This window comes from Hyperolius riggenbachi, chromosome 9, assembly GCF_040937935.1.
Source record: "Hyperolius riggenbachi isolate aHypRig1 chromosome 9, aHypRig1.pri, whole genome shotgun sequence".
Lineage (NCBI taxonomy): Eukaryota > Metazoa > Chordata > Amphibia > Anura > Hyperoliidae > Hyperolius > Hyperolius riggenbachi.
Window position 1 is genome coordinate 267,209,578 of NC_090654.1, and position 26,777 is coordinate 267,236,354.

Sequence of the window (26,777 nt, forward strand, 5' to 3'; positions counted from 1 at the left end):
TCGCTTACCTTAGCGATTCGACCGACATTGCCATCAGTTTCCGTGTGGGAGGCTGCGAATCCCATAGCCATGCATGGCACGGCTTCTGGGATCCGTCAGCGTTCCCGCTGACCAGGAAGTGCAACCGAGTGTGTCGCAGCCGTGCACGGTGGCCAGTGGAAACGGGCCCTTACACATGTGTTGCTAACCACATTTATTCCCTTTGTGTGTATTGGAGCACAACAAAAAAAAGGGAGAAAAAAAGCCACTTGGACATAATGTCACACAAAACTCCAAAAATGGTCTGGACAAAATTATTGGCACCCTTAACTTAATATTTGGTTGCACACCCTTTGGAAAAAAATAACTGAAATCAGTCGCTTCCTATAACCATCAATAAGCTTCTTACACCTCTCACCCAGAAGTTTGGATCACTCTTCCTTTGCAAACTGCTCAAGGTTTCTCTTTTTTTTATTATTATTATTTAGTATTTATATAGCGCCAACATCTTACGCAGTGCTGTACAGAGTATATATAGTCTTGTCACTAACTGTCCCTCGAAGGAGCTCATAATCTAATCCCTACCCACAATCATATGTCTATGTATGTGTTATGTAGTTTAATGGTTAATTTGCATATATTCAGCAGTGTTGCTCTGGGAGACATCTCGAGCTCACTCCAACCTGAATTATCGCAAATTCTTTCTGTTTTAGGAAAGCAAACTTTTGTTTTTATGTAGTTTAAGTACTGTAGTCTAGGGCCAATTTAGGGGTTAACCAATTAACTTATCTGTATGTTTTTGGGATGTGGGAGGAAAATGGAGTGCCCAGAGGAAACCCACGCAGATACAGGGAGAACATACAAACTCCTTGCAGATAGTGCCCTGGCTGGGATTCGAACTGGGGTCCTAGCGCTGCAAGGCGAGAGCACTAACCACTACGCCACCGTGCTGCCCTTATTGGAAGGGCGCCTTTTCCCAACAGCGATTTTAAGATCTCTCCACAGGTGTTCAGTGGGATTTAGATCTGGACTCACTGTTGGCCACTTCAGAACTCTCCAGCCCTTTGTTGCCCCCCATTTCTTGGTGCTTACTGCAATACTTTTCTGTGAGAAATACTTGATTTTCTGGAAACATTTCTGGGGTGCCAACAATTTCGGCCATGACTGTATGGCTTTTTTTCCACCATAAACCACTCTGATTTGGAATGGTAAGGCAAACAGATGTAATTAAAATTGCATTACAGAAATGTCAGAACAATCATAGCATTGTATATAATAACATAGGTGACATATGGGTGAACATATTCCAGAGATTACTGTTATAAATACTTACTCCATACCATGCATCTTGCATTGTGCCCGCCATCAAGTTGTCATTCATTAACAGGGGCAATAATATAGTTGGATACAGCAGGCTAGAACAAACCCCAGACAGAATATAACCTTTATTTAGGTAGCCCCCTTACTATATTTATATGGCTTTTAAAAGTTTTTCATTTATTTTAAAGGACACCCGAGGCGAAAATAAACAAATGAAATAAACAATGGTATCTATCTTCCTTCTCCTAAAAATGACTTTTTAAGATATTCCAGTTTTATTTTCTCCTTTTTTATGTTTTGACTGTTTTATTGTTTTTGCTCAATGACACATTCATTGAAGTATGCCGGAGCTAAAAATCTATGAACTATTGACCCTTTTTATCTCTGTCATGCTCTCAGAAGCCATTTTCTGCTAGGAAAGTGTTTTATAGTTGGAATTTATTATCAGTGAGGGTCACACTGTAGTCACTTCCTGTCTGGAGTCAGGACTGAGTCAGCCACTTGCATAGCTGATGTTTAACTCTTTCAGGCAGAGAAAAAAAAAAGGAACATAGCATAGTTATTTGTGTGCTAGACACTGTACATACCCATGTCTATCTCATTATGTCAAACATCACCTCGGGTATCCTTTAAGGGTTTGATTCTCCTATGCTAGTAGCGATGAGCACAAATTTCGCATAAATGTTATTTTGCATCGTAATACCCACTTAACGACCGCCTAACGCCGATAGGCTTCGGCAGGTCGTTAGTGGTATAGCATGGATCGAGCGGCCTTTCAATGCCAGTTTACGGAGGGTGTCTCAGTGAACAGTGTGCGAGCCGCCGATTGTGGCTCGCACGTGTAATGTAAACACGCGGGGAAGAAATCCCCATACGGCGCTGCTGCGCAGCAGCGCCGTAAGGCAGATCGGCGATCCCCGGCCTCTGATTGGCCGGGGATCGCAGGCATCTGATAGGCTAAAGCCTATCCTAGGAGGCGCAGGATGGATACACAGTGTAAGAGGGAGAGGGAGAGAAGGGCAGAGAGGGCGGAAAACGCTGCGGAGGGGGGCTTTGAGGAGCCTCCCCCCGCAAATCAGTAATAGCCGGCGGCGATCAGACCCCCCCAGCAGGACATCCCCCTAGTGGGGAGAAAAGGGGGGAAGTCTGATCGCCCTGCTGCCAACACGATCTGTGCTGTGGGCTGAAGAGCCCACGCAGCACAGACAAGGAGAAAATCCCCTGGTCCTTAAAGAGGGTCTGAAGCGAGAATAAATCTCGCTTCAGACCTCATAGATAGCAGGGGCAAGTGTGCCCCTGCTAAACCGCCGCTATCCCGCGGCTTAACGGGGGTCCCTTCACCCCCAAATCCCCTTGTTTCAGCGAAGGAGCGCTTCCTGGTTGGGGCAGGGCTAACCGCCGCAGCCCTGCCCCACGCGCGTCTGTCAGCGCGTATCTCCGCCTCTCCCCCGCCCCTCTCAGTCTTCCTTCACTGAGAGGTGCGGGGGAGAGGCGGCGATGCGCCGCTGATAGACGCGACTGGAGGCAGGGCTGCAGCCGTTAGCCCTGCCTCCAGGAGCGACAAAGTCTGCGACCAAGTGTCGCAGTTAGGGGTTTGGGGGTGAAGGGACCCCCGTTTAGCGGCGCTATAGCGGCGGTTTAGCAGGGGCACATGTGCCCCTGCTAACTATGAGCTCTGAAGCGAGATTTATTCTCGCTTCAGAGTCTCTTTAAGTGGTTGCAATTATGATGCAAAATTTCAGGTAATTTCCTTTGTAAACGTAATCATGAACCATAATTTCGCAATTTCACATAATTTTTTGTTGAATTTTAGTGGTTAGCAAAGCTCCCATACATGCTATCGTCACCAAAATTGCTACGTATATTAAGGGGAATAATGGGAAAAAGGCAAACAGAAACTTTGTCGTTTTTGTGAAAATCGATTTTAAAAATACAAAGGAAAAATGTTTTTTAAACTCAGAAAAATTACAGTTTAAAAACATTTTTCCTTTGCATTTTTAAAATCGATTTTCTCAAAAACCACAAGGTCTTTTTGAGAACGTTTTTTACCTTGTTCCTTCCCTTTCCCCCAACATACATAGCATAGCCATTTTGGTGACGGTAGCTTTGCTATTAACCACTAAACTCAGCACTAAATTATGCGAAAATTATGCAAAATTACAAATAGATCACACAAAATAAGTCGAATGTCCAAATCGTAATTTGCCCATAATTGCGAAAATGTGTGCAAAATTTTGCATAATCGTCATTAGCAGATTACAAACATCACTAGTTACTAATTACTTATTAATTATTTACTAACTACTTATTACTTAATAAGTAATTAGTAGTAAGTAATTACTTAAAGAGAAGGTCCAGGGTAAGGGCCCGTTCAGATCAGAAATGTGGATGGCCATGCGTGCGGAACGCGTGCGGACCGCAACGCGTACGAACGCATGGCCATCCGCGTTTGTGTGCGTTGCGTGGCTGATCCCATCACTGAAAAGTGAATGGGACAGCCACGCGTTTTTGCAAAATCTGCGTGCACCATGCGTTCCCGGACCGCACAGGTCCGGAACGCATGCAGTGTGAACATCAGACATTGCACTCTATGCAATGTCTGATGTCGTGCGTTTTGGCCACCTGCACGTGTTTCCAAAACGCGGCTGGAAACGCGTGCAGTGTGAACAGGCCCTAAAAAATAAACAAAAATAAACTTACTTTGGGCTTCCTCCAGCCCCTGGCAGCCGTCCTGTGCCCTCGCCGCAGCTCCGGTGGCTTCTGGTCTCCTCCAGTGCAGATGCCGATCTTGCCAGGTTGGCATCTACTTGCACTCCAGCGTGTGGCTCATGGAGTCGCGCTGACGTCATCCAAACTGTACTGCGCAGGCGTAGAACTACTGTGCCTGCACAGTACAGTCCGGATGACGTCAGCGTGACTCCGTGAGATGCACGGGGAAGCACAAGTAAGCCTCTGATACCGAAGGGGAGCCCGGCCATCGGCGGGGAGCAGAGCTGCGGTGAGGGCACAGTATGGCTGCCAGGGGTTGGAGGAAGCCCGAGGTAAGTAGATTGTTGTTTATTTTTCACCCTGGATGTGTCCTTTAATTACTAATTACTTAGGGATGGTCGGAAATGTTGATTTCCGATTCTGCAGAAATGCCGATTTCCGCCAATGCCAATTTTCGATTTCACAGATTTCCGATGGATTTCTGAGTTCCGATTTCCGAGTAGTGGGTTTTTTTGGGTCATTTTTTGCATTCTATGATTGGCTAAAAACTTCTGTGTTGACTCTGCATTCTCTGATTGGTCCAATGCTTCCGAGTTCTGTGATTGGGGTAAATTTACCGAGTTGTGATAATGCAGTATTTCTACAGAAATCCAATTTCCGATCGGTTTCCGATTTCCGAGTAGTGTTTTTTCGTTGTTTTTGTTGTTTTTTTTTTTTTACATTTTTTTGCAGTCTCTGATTGGCCAAATACTTTTGAGCTGTTTCTACCTTCTCTGATTGGTCCACCGATTTCGAGTTCTGTAATTGGGCTAAAATTACCGAATTGCAGTAATGCAGTATTTCTGCAGAAATCCGATTTCCGAGTCGGAAATTTCAATTCCGTGAAATCCAAATCAGCATCCCTACTCATTAATTAGTTACTAATTACTAGTTATTACTATAAATTACTATGTTATTACTATGAATACTTACTTCTTGATAATTTTGTCTCATGTTGGGAAGAAACCACAATGCAATTTTTATGAACACCGCTGTATTTATTTCATGTGAATTTTTTGCAATCTCTGTTGAGTAGAAGAATAATAAAATTAAAATCTTTCTCCATCTCGCTCCCATTTTGGCCGCCATTGATTAACAGCAAAGAAGGGGGAAAAAAACACGCAGATATTTTCATAGCTACCTGATCCTGCGGCTGGACAGCCCAGAGTGAGAAGCACAATGACTTGTTAATGAGGGGAGAATACGTTACTTCATACATCAGCCCAGCTGGCTAAACTATGAGGGGGCGGCTGAGACGTTACGCCATGGCTGCTCGCTGGAGATCCGACCTTGGGAGAGGAGGAAACACAAATATCTCTCATGATATGCCAGGCCTCAGCTGCTGCTTATTACAACTTATGACATTCCATCTCATAATGTCCCTTTAATCCCATAATAATTGGCTTCTGTTCTAGTCCTGCTACAGATGTGATGTGACGCTCAGAAATGATTTCCTGGTGTTCTTTCGCCTCCAAGGCTAAAAACTGTGGCCTGAACTCAACTGCTCATTGCCATGTTATGTCCCACTACTCAATGCAACATTGCCAGTGTGCGCGGTGTGAATGGGAGGGCACTGATGGGAGTAAAGCGCAATCACTTCTGATTCCACCATAAGCTGCCACTCTGGGACTTCCCGTCGCATGCGTGAGAATAGTTACCCACAATCCTCTACTGGGCATTGGCGCTGAGGGTAAGATTCTTGTGCTCAGCTTTGGACATTGGTGCTCTGCAGGAGAAGGAAGAGCTTTGTTCCAATCTCCCTAAGATACACCACAATCTTGTGGACCATGTCAGGTGGTATTGTTCTGTGGGTGGAGCGCCACACTGATGAACTCCACACATTTCCTGGAGAATACCAGCCTAGGGGACTAACAGCTAACAGTGCTTGGGAGAGGGGACTACGCTGTTGTTTGGTGTTTGACTGGCTCTGGTATGGTGTGGCTTTGGTAATGCATGAAGCAAGTATGGCATGACTCAGGTTTGTTTGGGTTCTGGTATTGCATGGCTCAGGTATGGCATGGCTTCAGTAATGCATGGTTTGGGTAGGTCGTGGCCTCAGTATGGTGTGGCTCTGGTAAGAGGTGGCTCCAGTATGACGTGTCCTTTTCCCCGTATGGCTGGGGTATGGTGTGGCTTCAGTAATGTATGGCTTGGGTATGGCATGGCTTAGGCAGTGCATGGCTTGGGTTTGGTGTAGCCTCAGAATGGCATGGCTCTGCTATGGTGTAGCTCTGGCACTGCATGGTTTGACTATGGTGTGGCTTTGGTATGGTGTGTCTCCAGTACAGTGTGACTCTGGCTTAGCGTGGCTCAGGTATGGTGTGTCTCCAGTACAGTGTGGCTCTGGATCAGCATGGCTCGGGTATGGTGTGGCTTGGGCAAGGCAAATGTCAGTTGCAGTGTGACTTTGATATGGTGTGGATCCTGTAATGCATGGCTTAGGAGTCAGGTATGGCATGATTCTGGTATGGCATGGCCTCAGCATGGCATGACTTCGGCACAACGTGCCTTCAATACAGCATGGCTCTGGATTGGCATGGCTTAGGTACAGCATGTTTGTTGTACAGAGTTGCTCTGGTTTGGCGTGGCTCTGGTACACTGTAGCGCTGGTTTAGCATAGCTCTAGTGCTCCATGGCTCTGATTTGTTTTGGCTCTGGTACTTTGTAGCTCTGGTTTGGCGTGGCTCTGTTACTCTGTGGCTCTGGTTTGGCGTGGCTCTGGTATTCTGCAACTCTGGTTTGGTGTGTCTCTGGTTTGGCATGGCTCTAGTTAGGTCTGTTTATGCGTGGCTCTGGACTGCCTTTGGTTTGGCTTGGCTCTGGTACTTTGTGGCTCTAGTTTGGCATGGATCTGGTACTTTATGGCTCTGGTTTAGCATGGCTACCCTCCCTTTTGCTTTGGTTTGGCATGTCTCTGGGTTGCCGTGGCTCTGGTACTCTGTGGCTCTGGGTTTGGCATGGCTCTGGGTTGCCGTGGCTCTGCTTCTGTGTGGCTCTGGGTTGGCATGGCTCTGGGTTGCGGTGGCTCTGCTACTCTGTGCCTCTGGTACCCTGTGGCTCTGGTTTGGCGTGGATCGGGTTTGGCATGGCTCTGGGTTGCCGTGGCTCTGCTTCTGTGTGGCTCTGGGTTGGCATGGCTCTGGGTTGTCGTGGCTCTGCTACTCTGTGCCTCTGGTACCCTGTGGCTCTGGTTTGGCGTGGATCGGGTTTGGCATGGCACTGGGTTGCCGTGGCTCTGCTACTCTGTGGCTCTGGGTTGGCATGGCTTTGGGTTGCCGTGGCTCTGCTACTCTGTGGCTCTGCTTTGATGTGGTTCAGCTTCGGTATGCAGTTTCAGTTCCAAGGACTGTCAGTTACCCCCAGCTGATCTATTTTGCATGCTTGTGTTCTTGGATGAACTGGCTCTGCCCTCCACATTACAGCATTTTATTAACGGCAAAAGAAAATCATTCTTGAGATTGTGGATTAGAAGCAGGAAGTTGGAGATCGGGCATTTGCTTTGTGTAGCAGTGCTATATTTATGTAGCCATAAAAGTGAGAAGTAGGACGACTCTTCAGCAGATAATAGCCCGGTCTCTGCATTCACTAGAACCGGCTTCTTTGGATTGAGCAGGTAAAGCCCAGCCAGAGATCCCCACTATTATAACGAGCTGCATTTTCCCAGAGCCCCCACAGGATACCTCATTGGTGGTGCACCCACTGTATGTTACATGTGTGTGGAATCGGTGTGAGAGCATGCCTCTGTGTCCCTTTTTTTTTCTTTAAAAATCACCTGTAAGGTGGAATATATCAAATGTATTTGCATAAATAGCACAAGGGCAACATGGTTCGTGGGGCTGTCTTGCTTCTTTGGGTCTGTGATTGTAAAGTGCCAACTACAGGGATATAGTTTTGCTCCAGCACCTCAAGGACTCAAGGTACAAGCTTGATGAACACCACTTCTTGTTCTGCATGTCTTATGATTACGCAACATGCAGGGATCGAGCAAGCAGAGTGTGGCTGGCCGGTACTGATTACGGACAGTCTCCAGGATCAGGTGAGACACTGCTGCACTCTACTCCTCAACAGGGAGACACAGTATGGGGCCCATGGAGAGGGAGTGAGGGATGAAGTTGGGCCCTCCTCCTCGCATCCCCAGACTCACCAATGCTAATAGGTGGTGGCCCAGTAAAAGGAGGCAGCCCTGGACATAAGAGGGGGTGCATATAGGCAGGGCCGAGCCGAGGCATAGGCTGGAGAGGCTCCAGCCTCAGGGCGCAGTGTAGGAGGGGGCGCAGAATTCATTCAGCTGTCATTCCTAATTGTGTTTGAAGCAGAAATAAATAAGAAAAGGGGATACATGGCAGTGACTGCAAGCCAGATAACTAGATATTAAGGTGTTGGGGAGGTTGTGGGCCCTGTGGCGCCTCTTAGTCTAATAGCAATCAGTGTGTGACGGCTGGGGTGGGAGGGATGGAGGGGCGCACTTTGGTGTCTCAGCCTTGGGTGCTGGAGGACCTTGTCCCGGCTCTGCATATAGGAAACACAAGGGAAGCACTAGACCACCAAGGAAAACATTCGGGGAACATTATACCACCAGGGAAGATATATAAGTTTAGGAGGACCACTGAGGTGGAGGGTCACTTCTCTACCAGGGAAGCCATTGGGTATGTGGGGGCAAGTGACCACCAGGGAAGCTATATGGGGGGCTTGAGACAATTATGAAAGCCATTGGGGATAGGTGCACTAGACACCACACCAGAGAACTGAATAGGAAAGGGATGGGGCCACTAGACACCATGGAATTCTATATGGGAGGAGGGTTTGTCACATGTAAAATTGGGGCTTGGCTAAAGGTGTAGCAAGGGCATGTCTTAGTGCCCCTTTTTCTGGCCTCCATAACTTGGTATGCATGCCTACACACACACACTACCCCTGGCCCCTACACACACATACCTCTCCCCACCACCAGAGCGGCTGTATTTTTATATTACATTACATCCATCCGTGTTGCACCATGCATGCACTTTCTACAGCACTATATACTGAGTATTACAAATAATTAGCAATGGGTGTAAAACAGAGTGTAAAAAGTTTCCCTCTTCCCAGAGTTTTATGAAACTTTTTGGCAAAATTCAATTCTCCAGTCGCCTTCACGCATCATCTCACCCTGACCTGGAAAATACCAAAAGAATCGACCTTTTTTTTGTTAGTAAAACTTTTTTTGTTTTAAGAAATCAATGTTGTTGTTTCAGGAATGAGCAGGCAGAACATATCACACAAGTATTTGGATTACCAGAGCTGACCTGAAATTCCAGTGCCTCGCACAGAGAGAAATGAGTCAGGATCACAAAACATTTTTTATTTTTTCAGGAAAAGATAAACCACATAAACAGAAAAATAAAAATCTTATAAAGAAAACAAAACCGCAAATTTTTGACATTTTAACTCTGGCAGACATACATCAAAACCAACACAGTATAAAAGGCTGACGCCTGGTAAGCACTCTGGGTAAACTCTGGCCAAGTTGATCATTTTGGGACACCTCAGCTGAGATTCTAGAGTGAGTACAGCTGCCCCTCAAGCAGTGGCGTAACAATAGGGGCTTCAGCCCCTGCACCCGCGGTGAGGTCTAGGGCCCGCTCAGGGACATTTTTGTGGGGCCGGAGGGTTCAGCATCACCTTGGGCTCTACCCTCAGCGCTTCCCTCCAGCATCAATCAGCAGCAGCAGGCGGCGGGCAGGAACACATACCTTCATGCGCTCCATGCGCCGGAGGTTCCGCTCTATAAGTGTCTGGCGCTACTTCCTGTTTAAACAGGAAGTAGCGTGAGGCACTTAGAGATCGGACCTCCACGGTGGATGGAGGTATGTGTTCTTGCGCGCCTCCTGCTGCCTTGATAGATGTCAGAGGGGAGAGCCTGAGGTGAGGGGCTAAGGGCATAGCTCCCAACTGTCCCTCTTTTGGAAAGTAACAAATATGCATGAGGAGCGCTATGACCTATGAGTTGGTCTGTATACCCCACAAGTGTGTGGGGGAGCCATCCTGGAAAAACACAACCAACTGCCCAAAAAAAACAAGTCCCAGAAAGTCTACTATAACAGACCAATATTTATTCAAAAATTCCAAAAAAGTGCAGTCACAGCCCCCCCCCCCCCTTAAAAACAGTATCGCCATAGCCCTGTCTGACATCAACGGGGAACCCTCATTCACACCACCAAACATGCTTTCAACTCAGTGGCCACTGATAGTATGAGAACAGTCTCTAAGATGTCAATGATGCTGCAGGATCGACAGTCCTAGAAGGCACCCATCTATAAATGCAGTCCACTAACTTAGTCTGTCGTCTGTGGGTTGACTCTGACTGTTCTCACCATTTGTCGCTTCTGTCTATGCGAGACTTTTCTTGGTCTGCTACCTCGAGCTTTAACTTGAACTGACCCTGTGGTCTTCCATTTCCTCAATATGTTCCTAACTGTAGGAACAGACAGCTGAAATCTCTGAGACAGCTTTCTGTATCCTTTCCCTAATCTATGATGGTGAACAATCTTTGTCTTCAGGTCATTTGAGAATTGTTTTGAGACCCCCATGTTGCTACTCTTCAGAGACAATTCAAAGAGGAGGGAAACTTACAATTGACCCCCTTAAATACTCTTTCTCATAACTGGATTCACCAGTGTATGTAGGTCAGGGGTCACTGTGCTTACCAAGCCAATTTGAGTTCCAATAATCTATATATATAACTATATAACTATATATATAATAGAGTAAGTGCCTCAACCTTCAAACAAGAAGAAGAAGTAGTGCCCTGCCCCCAGGGCCGGTCCAAGCAAGAAGAAGGGGCTGGTCCAAGCAAGAAGAAGAAGTAGTGTCATATCAAACCAAGGGCAAAGAGGGATAATTTGCATATTCAGTAGTAGTGCATTGTGGGTAACCACAAATGTTCACTTATAGCGGAATTATTGCAGATTTGCTTCTGTTTTAAGAAGGAAAATTACACCAAGCTTTGCTTTTTTTTAGTAGGAGGGATTTTTGGTCTCTTTTATCCCCCTATACATTCTTAGTAGTTTGGGTCACCCTGAGCTGCTTGGTCACTCTGTTGCACTGGTCCAAGCCCTATATCTCATACAGCCATATCAATCTCTGTTATGGCTATCATTTATGAAAGTGCTGTCGGTATGGAGAATCAGTGTGGGAAAACACCACTGATGGTGTTTTTGACTTCTGGCTGCTGATTCATAAAAAAGTATCCAGGTGCGGTAGCAGTGCGGAGATTCCCCGAACTAGGCAGGCGGTAGGCTTGCGGAGACACGGAAGCTGCCGAGTTGATACATTTCTCCGTGTTCCGCTCTACTGCAGCTGCCTGGGAGGGTCTCTGTGTCTCCATTCACTTAACATTGTTATCGCCACATCAGAGGGAGCGGTACTTCCCGACCTCACACCGCTTGCGGTGATCTTTGTGAATTAACATTTTGCTACATTTTTTACAACAATCACCGTACAAGGCGGTGATTTATCGCTCTGCTCGGTAATGTCAGCTTTTGATGCGGAAGGAGCCTTTATGAATGCAGATTTTGCTACGTGTGCGGGAAAGTCAGATGTTTTAAGCATTTCCGCATGCGGAAATGCTTTATGAATGATAGCCTATGTAGTGATGAGAACCAAAGGTCTGAAATAGGTGGCACATGTGGGTTTGATATGACTGTGTAAAACTTAAAGCTATAGGCTTGCTTGGCTTACTAAGGGTGAAAAGGAATAATTTGCATATTTAGTAGCGGTGCATTGTGGGTAATCACAAATGTTCACTTATAGTTGAGTAATTGCATATTTCTTTCTGTTTTAGGAAGGCAAATTACACCAAGCTTTGCTTTTTTTTAGTAGGAGGTCTTTTTGGTCCCTTTCATCCCCCTATACATTACGAGTGGTTTGGGTCACCCTGAGCTGCTTGGTTACTCTGTTGTACTGGTCCAAGCCCTAACTTATACAGCCGTATCAATTCCTGCCATGCACTGATGAGGACCAAAAGTCTGAAACTGGCTGTCTACATGTGGGTTTGATATGACTGTGTAAAATTTAAAGCTATATTCTTGCTATACACCAGCGGCTCTGGATGCTTGCTTAGCTTACCAAGGGGGGAAAGGGGTAATTTTCATATTTAGTAGCAGTGCATTGTGGATAACCACAAATGTTCACTTATAGCTGAATTATTGCAGATTTCCTTCTGTTTTAAAAAGGCAAATTACACCAATACAGTGTGCGGCATTGCAGGAAGTGACGACAGTGGAACGCACGATGGAACACGGAAGAGGTGAGTCATCCCCGCCCGCTGCCTCTTACTAATAGTGGCGGCTGCTACTGTGCTTAAGCTGGAGGTAGAGCACACATGGGGGACCAAGGTGAGGGGGGGGGGGGGGGGTTCCTGCTGAGCTTAAGCTGGAGGTAGAGCACACATGGGGGACCCAGTTAAGGGGGGGGTCCAACCCCCCTCCCCACCGCTGTGCCCAATACCCCCTTCCAGCCCTCTACCCTTGTATGCGGCGTATGCTACGCCGCGGGTCGGCTAGTTAGTTCTAAAGGTTTTAGAATCAATAAAATGACTAATTTTATTTAAACAATTATTGCACTCTTTCTGTAAATCCAATAAACTTCATTTCACTTCTCAAATATCACTGTATGTGTCTCCTATATGATATATTTAACTGACATTTTTTATCGTAACAACCAACAATTTATACAGGAAAATCATGACGATTAACAAGGTTGCCCAAACTTTCGCATCCCACTGTAGGCAACATTCCTCTTTTAAGTGTTCAGCGTGAAAAAATGTGCAATATTTTCTTACATTTATAATGTAGATAATAATAATAATTATAATGAAAGATTCACTGGTAAAAATTCCACTTTCTTGCCGGTCAAGCGTCTTTCATCCAGGATGATCATTCAGATTTCACGGAATTAAAATTTCCACATTTACGATCGGAAATCGGCATTTTCGATCAGAACTCAGAAATAGGAAAACAGAAATCGGAATTCCACCGGAATCAAATTTTCAACAACTCGGTAATTTTATCCCAGTCACAGAACTGGCATTGGACCAATCGGAGAATGCAGAATTTTTACGCAAAAAGCAGGTTACCGCGGTAATTTTAGACCAATCACAAGATTCTGTTTTTCAGACTTTTTTTTTGTTATTTTTGCATTCTCTGATGCAAAAAATTACAAATAAAATACTCCTCGGAAATTGGAAATTAGAAAATGAAAAAACAGAAATTGGCATTGGCAGATATCGGAATTTCCGCGGAATCGGAAATGGGCCTTTCTGACCACCCCTATCTTTCGTCCCAATTGCCTGCATTCGCATCTTCTGCGTTTAACCATCAGCCGCCTTTATAGACCCCAGAAAACGCAGAAAAGCGAATCAGCGTTAATTGTCTCGATCCTCCAGAACCGATCTCTTAACGTTTCTCCCCGGAGCTGATGGCCAGTAATGAGTGGCTAAATCAGCGTTTAATATCCAGAATTGTCAGTCCTCTTCCCCCTATCAGCAGCTTTATGTAGCGTGGACTGTCCGGACATGTATGTTTTGTAGAGATCATTTCCCCGACAGCGGCGAGCACGGCTTTCCATGAGCGTAATGGCTTGTAAACACCGCTGGCCTCTCCGCGCCCGCTGCCAGCATAGCGACTGCTTAACGAAGCCTGGGCTGCCATTAATCCTGTGAATTTATAATGGCTGGGCAAGATATGGCTGTTTTCCTGGACGACGCGCAGCCGCCATGACGCTGCGCGCATCTCTCCATCCAGAGGCCCCCGTTAATTATTACTCAGCGTAATGCAGATTAGGGTCTCATTTTCACGCCTGTCTACACCGCGGCTTATTAGAGGCGACATCTTGCTGATTCTTCAATTGCCTCCGAATTAATACCTAATGAGTTTGTCCCGACGCACGCGGAAGATCACCTCCAGAACGCCCGATCTGTGGCAGCGCGCCCGCCAAGAGCTCGATGTGTAATCAATAATTATAATTCCTATGATATGAGCCTTTGCCAGGCCCAGTATTGATTCTCGCATGCCAGCTTTCATCTGCCTTCAAAGAACTGGCAGGATAAAGATTGCGGAGAGAGAAGCCAGTACTGCAAAAACGCGACACATGGCAGGCCCACAAAACACAAACCTTAAAGGGTTACCCCATCCTTGTGGATATTTCGAGGGTCATTCCGGTCAAAGAAATGAGACAGCAGCCTCAATTTATTAAAGCAAACCTTAAGCCAATCTAAAATTTAAAAAAAAAAAAACAGATTCTTACCTAAGCTTACTAAGGAGAAGGAGGACTCTGGGTCCTACAGCAGTGTTGCTTTGCAAATTTTGGCCAAAGTAATTTTCACATCAAAAATCACATTTTCGATTTAAGAAAATGTTTGCAAAAATTAGCTTTTCAAAAAAACGTGAAAAATCGAAATTTTAGTCGCAAAATGGCGTATAATCAATATTTTTGCCACAAAAGCGCAGAGAATGATATTTTTACTGTGACTATTTTTCCACGAAAATGCGAAAAATCTGTATTTTACTACAAAAATTTGCGATAAACGCTTAAAATTTTACAAAACTTATTTTTGATGTAATTTTCGCTGGAAAATCGAATTTAACATTATTTTCACAAAAATGAATGTGAAAAGAATATTTGCATTTTCGCTCATCGCTGTAGAGCCTTCCTGTCCCTCTCACGGTTCTTGCGTTCCAGCACTGGCTGCCCCATTCAAATCTCCCACCATGGGAGGCTTAGGAAGTCTTCGGGAGCCCGAGTGCTCCTGAGGATAGATCCGCTCCGTACGGCGCATGCAAGGCCGGATTTATACTTGTTTCCCCTCTAGGCTAAGTATGTTGGGGTTCCTCCCCTTTCATGTGCCATAGTGCCCCTCCCATTCCACGTGCAGCCCCCTCTTCCATGTGTATCATCCATGAACTGCATCCTCTCTCTTTTTCATGAACAGCTCCCTTGGACATCAGTTTTCGTTTTCATGTGCTGCTCCCCATTTTCAACCTCCTCTCTCATATGTAGCAACCCCTCTTTCATTTTCAGGTGCCCAATTGGTCTGCAGACGCCCAAGTCTCTGGGCCTCTGTGGCCTTTCCAGAAACCTGGCCCTGTGCGCATGGGCGAGTGCGCTAGACAACTCGCTCGCACATGGGCATTACAACGCCACCCATCTTCAGGAGCACTCAGGCTCCTGAAGACTTCTGAAGCCTCCTGCGGCAGAGTAGAGCAATCTTCGACCCACCGCGTAAGTCGGCACGAAATTATGAAATGATGCAAAAATTACAAGTGGACAATACGAAATCAATTGAATTTACAAACCGTAACTACTTATAGGTGCAATTGCAATGATCTCTAATCAGTAATCACTTTTATAAATGCTTTGAATAGTAGTAATCACTAACAAACTGTTCTGCTTACATCTCTCATGCTCAGCAGGGGCGTAACAATAGACCCTGCAAGAGATGCAGCTACAGGGGGGCCCTGTGGGGGGGAGGAGTTTATTTTCCTTGTCCTTAGAGACTGACAACTGAGGGTATGGAGGAAAAAAAAGTCTGCTCTCTACACATTTTTTCTAATGACTGCATCTGCTCAGCCACTGATAAGGAATCGTACAAAGTTTTGCAGACACAGATTTGCAGACAGTCCCCATTCAGTGTTCAGTAGGGTCAAAGGAGACCCCCATCCAAAGTTTCGCAGGGGGGGCCAATGAGTTCTAGACTTTTTGCTGCCTGAGGCAAACTGGCTGGCTGTGAGACTGTGACAAACAAACTGCTCACCCTCAGCCACTCCATTCCTCCTCAGCAGGACGGCAGTTCCACCTCCCCCCTTCTGCTGTGCAAGTCAAATGAAACGCTGCTGCTCTCCTGCCTTCCCCCTCCTCACTCACTGTCAGACTCCTCACACAGCACAACAAGCTGCTTTTCCCCAATGATGAAAATGTTTCACCTTGCTTCATGAGAGAACCGGCCCTGCTCATACTGTGGATCTCCTTGGCAGGTTTTGTTGCATCTTATGAATTGTTATCTATGGAATGCTTGGGGGGCCCAATATAAAACTTGCTCTGGTGCTCACGGCACCATTGCTACACCACACTGGTTTTGCGGGATACCCCGTTTCCTTGGGAATAATATTGGCGTATCTGCTGTTTTGCTTGTACATCCAGTAATGAGGTTTGTCAGTAATCCCGGCACTGGAGCGATTGCGTCTCCCTGGAATAGAGGCTGCACATGAAGATCAGCCGCCCTGCACAACCTGTGAACATGCCCGGGATAAGGCCGCATGTTTCACATTTTAATAAACGGCTCACACTGACAATTTCTTGGCAAAAGTTGAAATGAAGTTTCTTCCCTCGGGGCTGTTTGTGAAAATGTCCGCGGAAGACAGAAGAGCGCACCATGGAAAAACGTGCAGATGTGGTCTGCGTGTTCTTCTCGGGCCGTGGCCGGCGTTCAAGAATGGAAAGACAAAATGGGGGAGATAACGATTGGCAGAGCATCCTGTTTTTTATTATGTTAAACACGATACAGAAATATTTTTATTGTCCGTCCTGTGAGTCATTTACTGTGGAGATGAAGTTCATTATCCATCCAGCAGCTGGATCCCCTCCCAGAACTGAGAGCAGCTGCTAGACAGGACATGCTGGAGCTTGTAGTTCTCCAACAGGTTCACGATAATCATTTTGTTTTCAGAAGTGAGTCGGCTCACTTTTCTTAAGCCTGAGACACACCTTACATTTTGATTGGGCAATGTTATCAATTCCATGTAGTATGAGGGACAACAGGTTTTGGAAACTATGAGCAGATTGTGTAGATAAACTCTCATAGTACATGGAAGAGGTAAAATTGGCCAATTAAAGTTGACAGTGTGTGCCAGGCTTTAGAATTGCTAAGCCTGGTACACACATTTCATTTGATTGGCCAATCACTGACTTTAAAGGGCCATACACTAAGGATGCTCGTTCGGATTCAGCGGAAATGCGGAAATCGGTAATACAAGTGTGGGCTTTTTGAAAAAAATAATTTTTCCTCGTTCTCACTCTTCTGTTTAACAAACCCTGAAAATGTGCTTTGCTATTATGTAAAATGTGGAAAATATTCAGTAATTTTATGACGTTCAGAAGACTCAGAATGAATAAACCAATCAAAGAATGGGGATTTAGGTGGACATTTCCGCTTTCTCTGATTGGCTAATTCATTCTGAGTCTCCTGATTGTACTCTACTATAACAATCGATCGCCTGTGGCATTGTATGGGCACCTTGAGGGGTGAGAAAATTTTTAACAATGGGCAAAAAGTGACTAAATATATATTTTTTCTTTTTTTTTTTTAAACTCAGTTATTCCTCTCTTATCTGGACGTAATTGAAGGCTACATTGCAGCACTCCTATGTTCAGAAAATAGTTTGCATCATAGTGGTCTTTATTTTCTTTCAATAATTGTAAATTTGCATAAATAGTGCATAAACAACCAACATAATGGAGATTTATAGCTGTTTCTTCTTACATCTATATATACCTACAGAGCACCCTCAGCGCAACCCCCTCCCCCCCCCCCCACATCTCACCATGCCACAGCCCCACCCCTAAAAGGATCAAATTCATCTTCCTCCCCCCGGAACACCACACACAACACCCCCCAACGACAATGCAAGAAAAGTCCACCCGAAGTCCTGGCAAATCCATCAAAAACAAATAAAAACCTGAGAAAGCACATGCACGCAAGCACCAACAGCCACTGCCATGAAGCTCTAAATTGAGCTCAGGTGCATCCTGTTTCCTCCAAACTGACTAAATAATTTGTGAAGTAATTTTGTAAAATAAATAAAAAAATAAAAAAACAATTTTATTTATCGATTTATTTTTGGTACAGTTCCTCTTTAAAATATTATCCGTGTCCGCCAAGGCATCTGATGAACTACAAGTCCCAGAAATGTATGCCTGCCGCATTCTGGAACGGAGAGCAGCTTCCAGCCGGTTAAACATGAATCACCATTTGGCAGAACCTGTTAAACCTCTATCAGACAACTCGATGTACTTATAAGTCTTTATAAAAAAAAGGAGAAGTCTTAATGCCTTATTCATGACTTTCAGCCATAACCGGCTGTAGGGGCCCATTTGCAGGCCAGATGTTTGGGCTGCATTCTGGGGCGCGGGCCAGCGGACTTCACCCTCTCCGTAAAGGCGGACGGCTCTCTAATGGTGTGAGAGTTGGACGGTAGCTCCGCAATCTTTCCGCACAATCTTGTTTTCATTATCTTATTGTTGGAGTTAATTATCTTTTTTCAAGGAAATATCTGATGATTATTATTGCATGTGTAGTGCGAAGGCTGTACTTCTAGCTTTTCCCGTCTAGGAGGGTGGCGTCATTTGGGGACGGGGATACAGGATGAGGCAGCGAATATCTGCATTAGTCACTGTTTCGTTTGGGCGCAAAAAAACGATTATCAATAGTTCTAATGTCCACATTGTGGAGAGGCTTCAGAAACTCAGGTTTAGAAATCCAGGGCCTGCGAGCCTTAAAGAGACTCTGTAACTTCGAAAAGATCCCCTGGGGGGGTACTCACCTCGGGTGGGGGAAGCCTCCGGATCCTAATGAGGCTTCCCACGCCGTCCTCTGTCCCACGGGGGTCTCGCTGCAGCCCTCTGAACAGCCGGCGACAGGCCCGACTGTAATTTCAATATTTACCTTTGCTGGCTCCAGCGGGGGCGCTGTGGCTGCTTTCGGCTCGGAAATAGACGGAAATACCCGATCTCCGTCGGGTCCGCTCTACTGCGCAGGCGCCGGAGACTTGCGCCTGCGCAGTAGAGCGGACCCGACGGCGATCGGGTATTTCCGCCTACTTCGAAGCCGACAGCCGTCAGAGCACCTGCGCAGGAGCCAGGAAGGTAAATATTACGTCACGGCTGTACGGAGGGCTGCAGCGAGACCCCCGAGGGACGCAGGACGGCGTGGGAAGCCTCATTAGGACCCTGAGGCTTCCCCCACCCGAGGTGAGTACCCCCCAGGGGACGTTTTGCCGTTACAGTTCCTCTTTAATTTAGGATAGATTTACAGCAAACCTGAAGCGGAATTTTTTTTTTTACGATATAATGAATTGTAGGCGTAGTATGGATGAATAGAACATTAGTAGCAACACATTTTTATTTTCTGTTACTGTATTTTTCGGACTATAAGACTGATGTTTTCTCCCCCAAAAGTGGGGGGGAAAGTCACTGCGTTTTATAGTCCAAATGCAGGGAGTACCTGATTTGTGAACGCTGCCAATACCAACCTCCAACCCGCCGCAATGTCGAGGACTCCCTGTGTTGTGCCCATGCAGAGGAGGACACAGGGGGACAAACGGAGGGCACGGGGGGGGGGGCACAAAGGGGCCTAGAGGAGGACACAGGGGGACACAAAGAGGCCTAGAGGAGGACACAAGGGGGACAGAGGAGGAAACACGGAAATACAAGAGGTACAAGGGGGCATAATCCACAAGATGCCCCTTCACCATGGATGCATCAGGTTTAGTATATAGTTATTCCCCTGGTTTTTGTCCTCTAAACCTAGGTGCGTCTTATGGTCAGGAACGTCTTATAGTCCCAAAAATATGGTATATAGCTTCTTTTTTTTTTTTTTTTTTTTTTAATAACATTGAATAATTCTGTCATATTTGCAGTTTATAAACCACACTCTGTATTTTAAGCTATAAACCAAAGCAGAAATAATGACTCTTTGAACTTTCCTGCAATAAAACCTTATCTAAAGCTGTCTCTCACTGTTTCCTTGCTGTTTCAGTGTTTTGGAAAACAAGACTGTATTCCACCCAAGTTGAGTCGAATAGCTCAGAGAAGCTCTTTTGCTACTTTTATTTAAGAGCCAAGTACCCCATTTGCAAACAATTGCCGCATTCAGTAATGAAGAAAAAAAGTTGATTTTTCAGAATATTTTGTGAAATGTCAGTACACTAAGGCATGGAAAACTGAAATGACCGACTTGTAAGTTAAAAACCTCATTCATTTTAGTCACAACGATTAGATCATGTGGTGTGAGATGTTCGATATCTCCAGCCTGGAGCTGTCAAATTGTCGATAACTAAGAACCATTTGGAAGGTGATAGAAGGGAGGAAACAGTGCAGAGAAAAGGGGAAAACCAGAGCCGGGACAAGGTCCTCCAGCACCCAAGGCTGAGACACCAAAGTGCGCCCCTCCATCCCTCCCACCCCAGCCGTCACACACTGATTGCTATTAGACTAAAAGGCGCCACAGGGCCCACAACCTCCCCAACACCTTAATCTCTAGTTACCTATTATCTGGCTTGCAGTCAGTGCCGTGTATCCCCTTTTCTTATTACTCTCTGCTTCAAACACAATAGGGGAATGATAGCTGAGTGAGTTGTGCGCCCCCTCCTACACTGCGCCCTGAGGCTGGAGCCTCTGGCTCTCACCTCTGCTTTGGGACGGCCCTGGGGAAAACTAAACTATTCTGGAAAATAGTTTCCCAATATTATCATGTAGTAATTAAAAATCCTACCTAATAAAATGCCTGGGTGCTGCATCTGTGGTCTGCAGTACGCAGGTGCAGGATTGCATGCGATGTAGCGGGCACCTGCGTTCTTGCTAGCGCCCAATAAGTAACGGTCTAAATTACTAGTGGCCAATTTATTTATTTTGTATTATTATTATTTTTAATTATTAATATTTTGTATTTATTTTTATTTTTTTGTTTGTTTTTGTTTTACCAAAAGTGTCCTAGTGAATTGAAGCAATTGGAGTTAAAATAATCTCAAATACCTCTGGATGCAGAAATGTTTATTTGGGATACTCCAGAATAATTCAATAATTCCATTATGCATTTAATATAAAAATACAGGTGTTTGGGTATGTTTCATATGATTGATGATTTTGTAATCTCAAAATTTGCTATAACGGATTGACTGTGACAGGTTTAATTTAATACCCCCCAAAATCTCCTAACCAATCAGATTAATGAAATTGATCCCGTCAACCTGATTGGATTGGTTACTATTTTATTTTTTTTTATTTTTTTTTTTGCAATAGTTGATTGCAGAGGGGATAAACTGTGACTTCACACAATTTTTATTTAGAAGTTCTGCTTTTGGGTGAGGGGATTAAACTCCCTGTTAAGGTGCCCATACATGGTACCATTTTTTTTTTTCACTTTTTTCAGATAATTTCATTAATATAACGATAATTAGATAATTTGGTACTTATCCGTTAGCCGGGCGCATCCTCTAGGTGGCGACAAAACTCCACCAGAGTTACATCTTTCCCTACTATCCATGTCGGCCTGGAGGGGGAATAGTAATTAGCGCCACCTGCCGGATGCGCCCGGCTAACGGATAAGTACCGATAATTTCGTTCGATTAATTTGTTAGATAGACTATAAAGATTTTTCCAACATGTCCAATCAGGTTTATGTTGAAAAAATTGGATAATCGTTTGTTTTTCTTGATAAAAAAAAATATTTTTTTTCGATTTGATCGCTTTGGTCAAATAAACAGGAAAATCGACCGTTTTTATTGTACTGTGTATTTGCACTATTAGACTTTTATTGCTTTTTGTTCCCCTACTGAGTAGATTTCATCTCACTTCCTCTTGCATGCGACTGGCGGCATGGAGATAGAGATTGACATATTTTCAGCATGCGTTTGCCACTGAAAAAACTAAAATGAAGGATAAACCTCCAGTAGGGACAACCGTCCTGTCAGTCATGAGCCTTTTCCTTGAATAGCAGAAATTTCCTCTAACATATTGTGGTGTGTAAAAACAGATTCTACCATGTCTCTACTAGCTTTAGGGCCAGTACACACCAAAAAGGGACAGCGTAATCGCAAACGTTCAGCGCTTCTTGAAGTCATTTTTCTTGGCAATTCTAGGCCTGTGCCTAGCGATTTTCTAATCATGCCTGGCGATTTTAGGAGCGTTTTTGTGTAGCATTTTTTATTTTTTGTTACAGTAAAGATGTAACTGAACAGCTTCTGTAACAAAAACGCTTGGAGAATCGCTCTGATCTAGCGCTTTTCAGAGCGATTTTCCACTTTCCTATACTTAACATTGAGGCTGAATCGCCTCTGCAATCAGCAGAAATGCTGCAGGATCTGCATTTGCATTTGGGAAAACATCAAATTGCTCTAGTGTGCGCCATCCTATTGAAATACATTAGTCAAGCGCTTTTCAAAACGCTGGCATTTTTAAAAGCGCTCAGAAGCGCTCTTAGTGAGCACCAGCCCTTATCAGGGTTCCCACTATTATTATTATTTAGTATTTATATAGCGCCGACATATTACGCAGCGCTGTACAGTGTATATATATATTGTCACTAACTGTCCCTCAAAGGAGCTCACAATCTAATCCCTACCATTGCCATATGTCTATATTATGTAGTGTAAGTACTGTAGTCTAGGGCCAATTTTTAGGGGGAGCCAATTAACTTATCTGTATGTTTTTGGAATGTGGGAGGAAACCGGAGTGCCCGGAGGAAACCCACGCAGACACGGAGAAAACATACAAACTCTTTGCAGATAGTGCCCTGGCCGGGATTCGAACCAGGGACCCAGCGCTGCAAGGCGAGAGAGCTAACCACTACACCAGCCGGATAGGGGGCTGCGGAGAATACACTTTCCTCACACTAGACAGGTTCTTTAGGTTGCCAAGATTGCAGCGTGATGAGCATTATGTCTGGACACGGCTGCACTCATTTGCATGCTATCATTTTCCCATTTCCTGTTTTCTTAGGTTATAGGAGTTCAGCTGAGGCCACTACAGTCCTAAAGAACTCAGAATCTCAGAGTAAAACGGAACAAAAATCAGCCGTACGGCCTGGAATCCACTACAAATCGCAAAGCGCTATCGCAATCGCTTGCGTTTTTAATCAACGAATTGTAAGCGATTTCATGAGTGTTTTCCAGGGATTTTGGTAGCGATTTTAAAAAGTGTACGATTTTTGCCAGCGATTGTGATAGTGATTTGCGATTAGCGATTTTTAATTCTGATTGGTGCTTTCAAATTATTATAATTTTTGTTACAGTTTGCAGTATCACACAAATCACTTTGTGTAGCGATTCATGAGCGATTTACCAGCCCTAATATACTTTACATTGAAGCACAAACACTCCCAAAATGCTGCACGTCCTGCGATTGCGATTTTGCTAATCAGAATCGCTACTGTGGAATTTGTTACATTTATTTACATTGGCAGAGCGTTTAGGGAAATCGTTAGCGATTTAAAGCACTCCCTAAACGCTCAAAAAAACCACTCTAATGGGTTCCAGCCCTACGACCCGCTGCAATGTCTCACCCAACCCAATCCCAGAATGAGCACGTCAGATCCAACGCAGGAGATTTGGGCGCAGCTGGCGCCACCATAGACCGTAATAGGGATTACGGCTGCAGCGGGGGCATCCATCTGAAAATGGCGCCTGAGAATAATGGCGCACAGTGTTGCTGCTAATCCGTTTGCCGCTTATCGCTATTTAACGTTAAAGCCTTATTGTTATTTAGCGTTAAAGCCTTATCGTTATTTAGCGTTAACACACAGAACCCTCTCTGTACCTATCCCTAACCCCTAAACCCCCCCGGTGGTGCCTCCCTGTACCTAACCCTAAGACCCCCCTTGGTGGTGCCTAACCCTAACCACCCCCTGGTGGTGCCTATGCCTAACCATAACCTTGACAGTGTTACATTAAATCCATTCACCGTTTTGCAGTTAAATAACGTCTGCAGTTTGGCTTATGTAGGGCACTATTGATAACAACAATAACAATAATATTTATATAGCGCTTTTCTCCCTGGGGACTCAAAGCGCTGGTGATAAAGCGCTGGTGATAAATAACGTTAGTGTGTGCCACTATTGATAAATAACGTTAGTGTGTGCCACTATTGATAAATAACGTTAGTGTGTGCCACTATTGATAAATAACGTTAGTGTGTGCCGTTTTTTTTCCTTTTTCCCTGCGCGCCATTATTATGCAGTACTAACGATAAATAGCGATAAGCGTATCTTTTGAATGCGGCGCCATTTTTATGCATAGGCGCTGTGCGCCATTATTCACTGATCCCATAGCGGGTCACTGTGAGTAACTTTGGCGGCATCAGAAGACAGAACTGAAGTTACTTTTAAAACACCGTAATTCGGCCGCCAGCAATAGCTGGAAGCTGCATTACATCATTACCCACCATCCACGTGGACCTGGAGGGGAATAGTAATTAATGCCGCTGGCACTTGTGCAGGAGCAGGGTAAGCCATATATCGGCTGCATCCTGCGCCCAAGTCTCCCGGCTGCGATTTCATTCATGTGCATCCAAGAAATACATCATCTGCCTGAGCCAACCACCAGAGCGGCATCAGAATATTCTGACTGGACATGGTGGATATCAACACCTCCAAGTGGCTGGATAGTGTAACATCTCCAAGTGGCTGGATAGTGTAACATCTCCAAGTGGCTGGATAGTGTAACATCTCCAAGTGGCTGGATAGTGTAGCATCTCCAAGTGGCTGGATAGTGTAGCATCTCCAAGTGGCTGGATAGTGTAATGGTTAAGGGCTCTGCTTCTGACACAGGATACCAGGGTTTGAATCTCAGATATGCCTGCTCAGTAAGCCAGCACCTATTCAGCAGGAGAATTTAGGCAAGTCTCCCTAACACTGCTACCGCCTATAGAGCGCGCCCTAGTGGCTGCTGCTCTGGCGCTTTGAGTCTGCCAGGAGAAAAGCACGGTAAAAATGTTTTGTTGTGTCAAACTAATTAACCTTCCTCTTATGCTAGGTACACAGGGTGCAATTATGCAATTTTCTAACAGATTTACTGTCAGATTGACTATTTCCAACATGTCCGATATGATTTCTGATCGATTTTCCATAGAAATAAACAGAAAATTGATTGGAAAAATGATCAGAAATCAAATCGGACATGTTGGAAATAGTCGATCTGACGGTAAATCTGTCGACAAATTGCATCCTGTGTACCCAGCATTATGTTAGCTTTCTGTTACTGTCTCTTAAAGTGAACCAGAGACGAAGCACCCTAATATATTTTACCATAGAAATCAGTGGGAACATTAGAGAAAACATTTACCATGCTCTCTGTTTCATCCTCACTGCTAAAAGTGTCTGTTATCAGCTGAGATAAGAATCCCGGACTGAGCATTCAGTCTGGCTTTGCTATATTGACTCAGCTATAATGATTCCTGAGCAGAGCCAGCAGGGGGCAGGCTTGGGCTTGAAAAGACACCAAAGAACACAGTCTCAGCTATAATCATTTCGTAGCAAAGTCAGACTGCTCAGTCGGGATTCTTATCAGAGGTGAAAACAGGCAAATTAAGCAGAGAACAATGAAACAAAGCAAACGATATTCAGGAGGAGCACCAAAGGATCTCCAAAGAAGATAAGTGTGCCACGGTCAAGATCTCTGTGCCCTCAGAGGTCTGCAGCAATCCAAGAACAAGTAGGACCGGCACCACTCCAAAAGGTTGTATTAAAGCTCTTTTATTCAATCATGAATGGCTCAGCAATGATAGACGCTGTTTCGGGCATAGCCCTTTCTCAAACTCAAGGCTATTGCAGTTTGAGAAAGGGCTATGCCCGAAACAGCGTCTGGCATTTCTGAGCCATTCATGATTGAATAAAAGAGCTTTAATACAACCTTTTGGAGTGGTGCCGGTCCTACTTGTTCTTGAACAATGTAACAAAGAGCAGATTAGGTGTTTACTGTCATGTTCCCACTGATTTATAAGGTAAAATACATGAGGGTGCTTTGTCTCTGGTTCTCTTTAAGGCATGTACCCACTACTTGATTTTCCCAACGATCAGCGATTTTTTGAGCCAAGCGCAAATGTTTCCACAATCTTACAACGTGGGTACGGGCACGCGATCACGCAAATGACGTTTATCACCGCGCAGCGGAAACGATCGGCACAGCGGATTGAAACTTTAAGATACCTGACAACTCCGTGCAAAGTACCGCGATCACTTGACTTCCCGTTCGCGTCGTGTGTCCCCACCGGCCAGAAGATGGATCGTGGGACGCTCATCGTCAGGGAGACAACGCTTGAGCCATCTTCCTCTGTTGGGTGATGAGTATTTGGCTCTACATCAGCAGGATGTTGGGCAACTGGTATTGTTTAAGAGGAAATATGGCAGCCTCCGTATTCTTCTCACTTCAGGTGTCCTTTAAATCAGCTATACATTACCTTCAAAACCAGAGATAATTCAACGGAAACGCTTTTGTGAATCAAGTCAACACCATAGTGCCAAACCTTAAAGAGGAACTCCAGTGAAAATGATGTAGTAAAAAAGTGCTTAATTTTTTACAATAATTATGTATAAATGGTTTAGTCAGTGTTTTCCCATTGTAAAATCTTTACTTTCCCTGATTTACATTATGACATTTATCACATAGTGATGTTTTTACTGCTGGCAGGTGATGTCACTGAAAGGAGATGCTGCTTACTTTTTTGGCAGTTGTAAACAGCTGTTGTTTCCCACAATGAAACACGGCTCCCACAGTGTGATGTCAGGACCTCAGTGCTGTGAGGCACTGACATCATTTGTGGGAGGGGTTTCACCACAATCGGTCATACAGAGCCCCCTGATGATTCGTTTGAGAAAAGGAATAGATTTCTCCTGGGAAAGGGGGGTATCAGCTACTGATTGGGATGAAGTTCAATTCTTGATCACGGATTCTCTTTAAGGCTAATGGACTTTTTTTGTCCGTTCT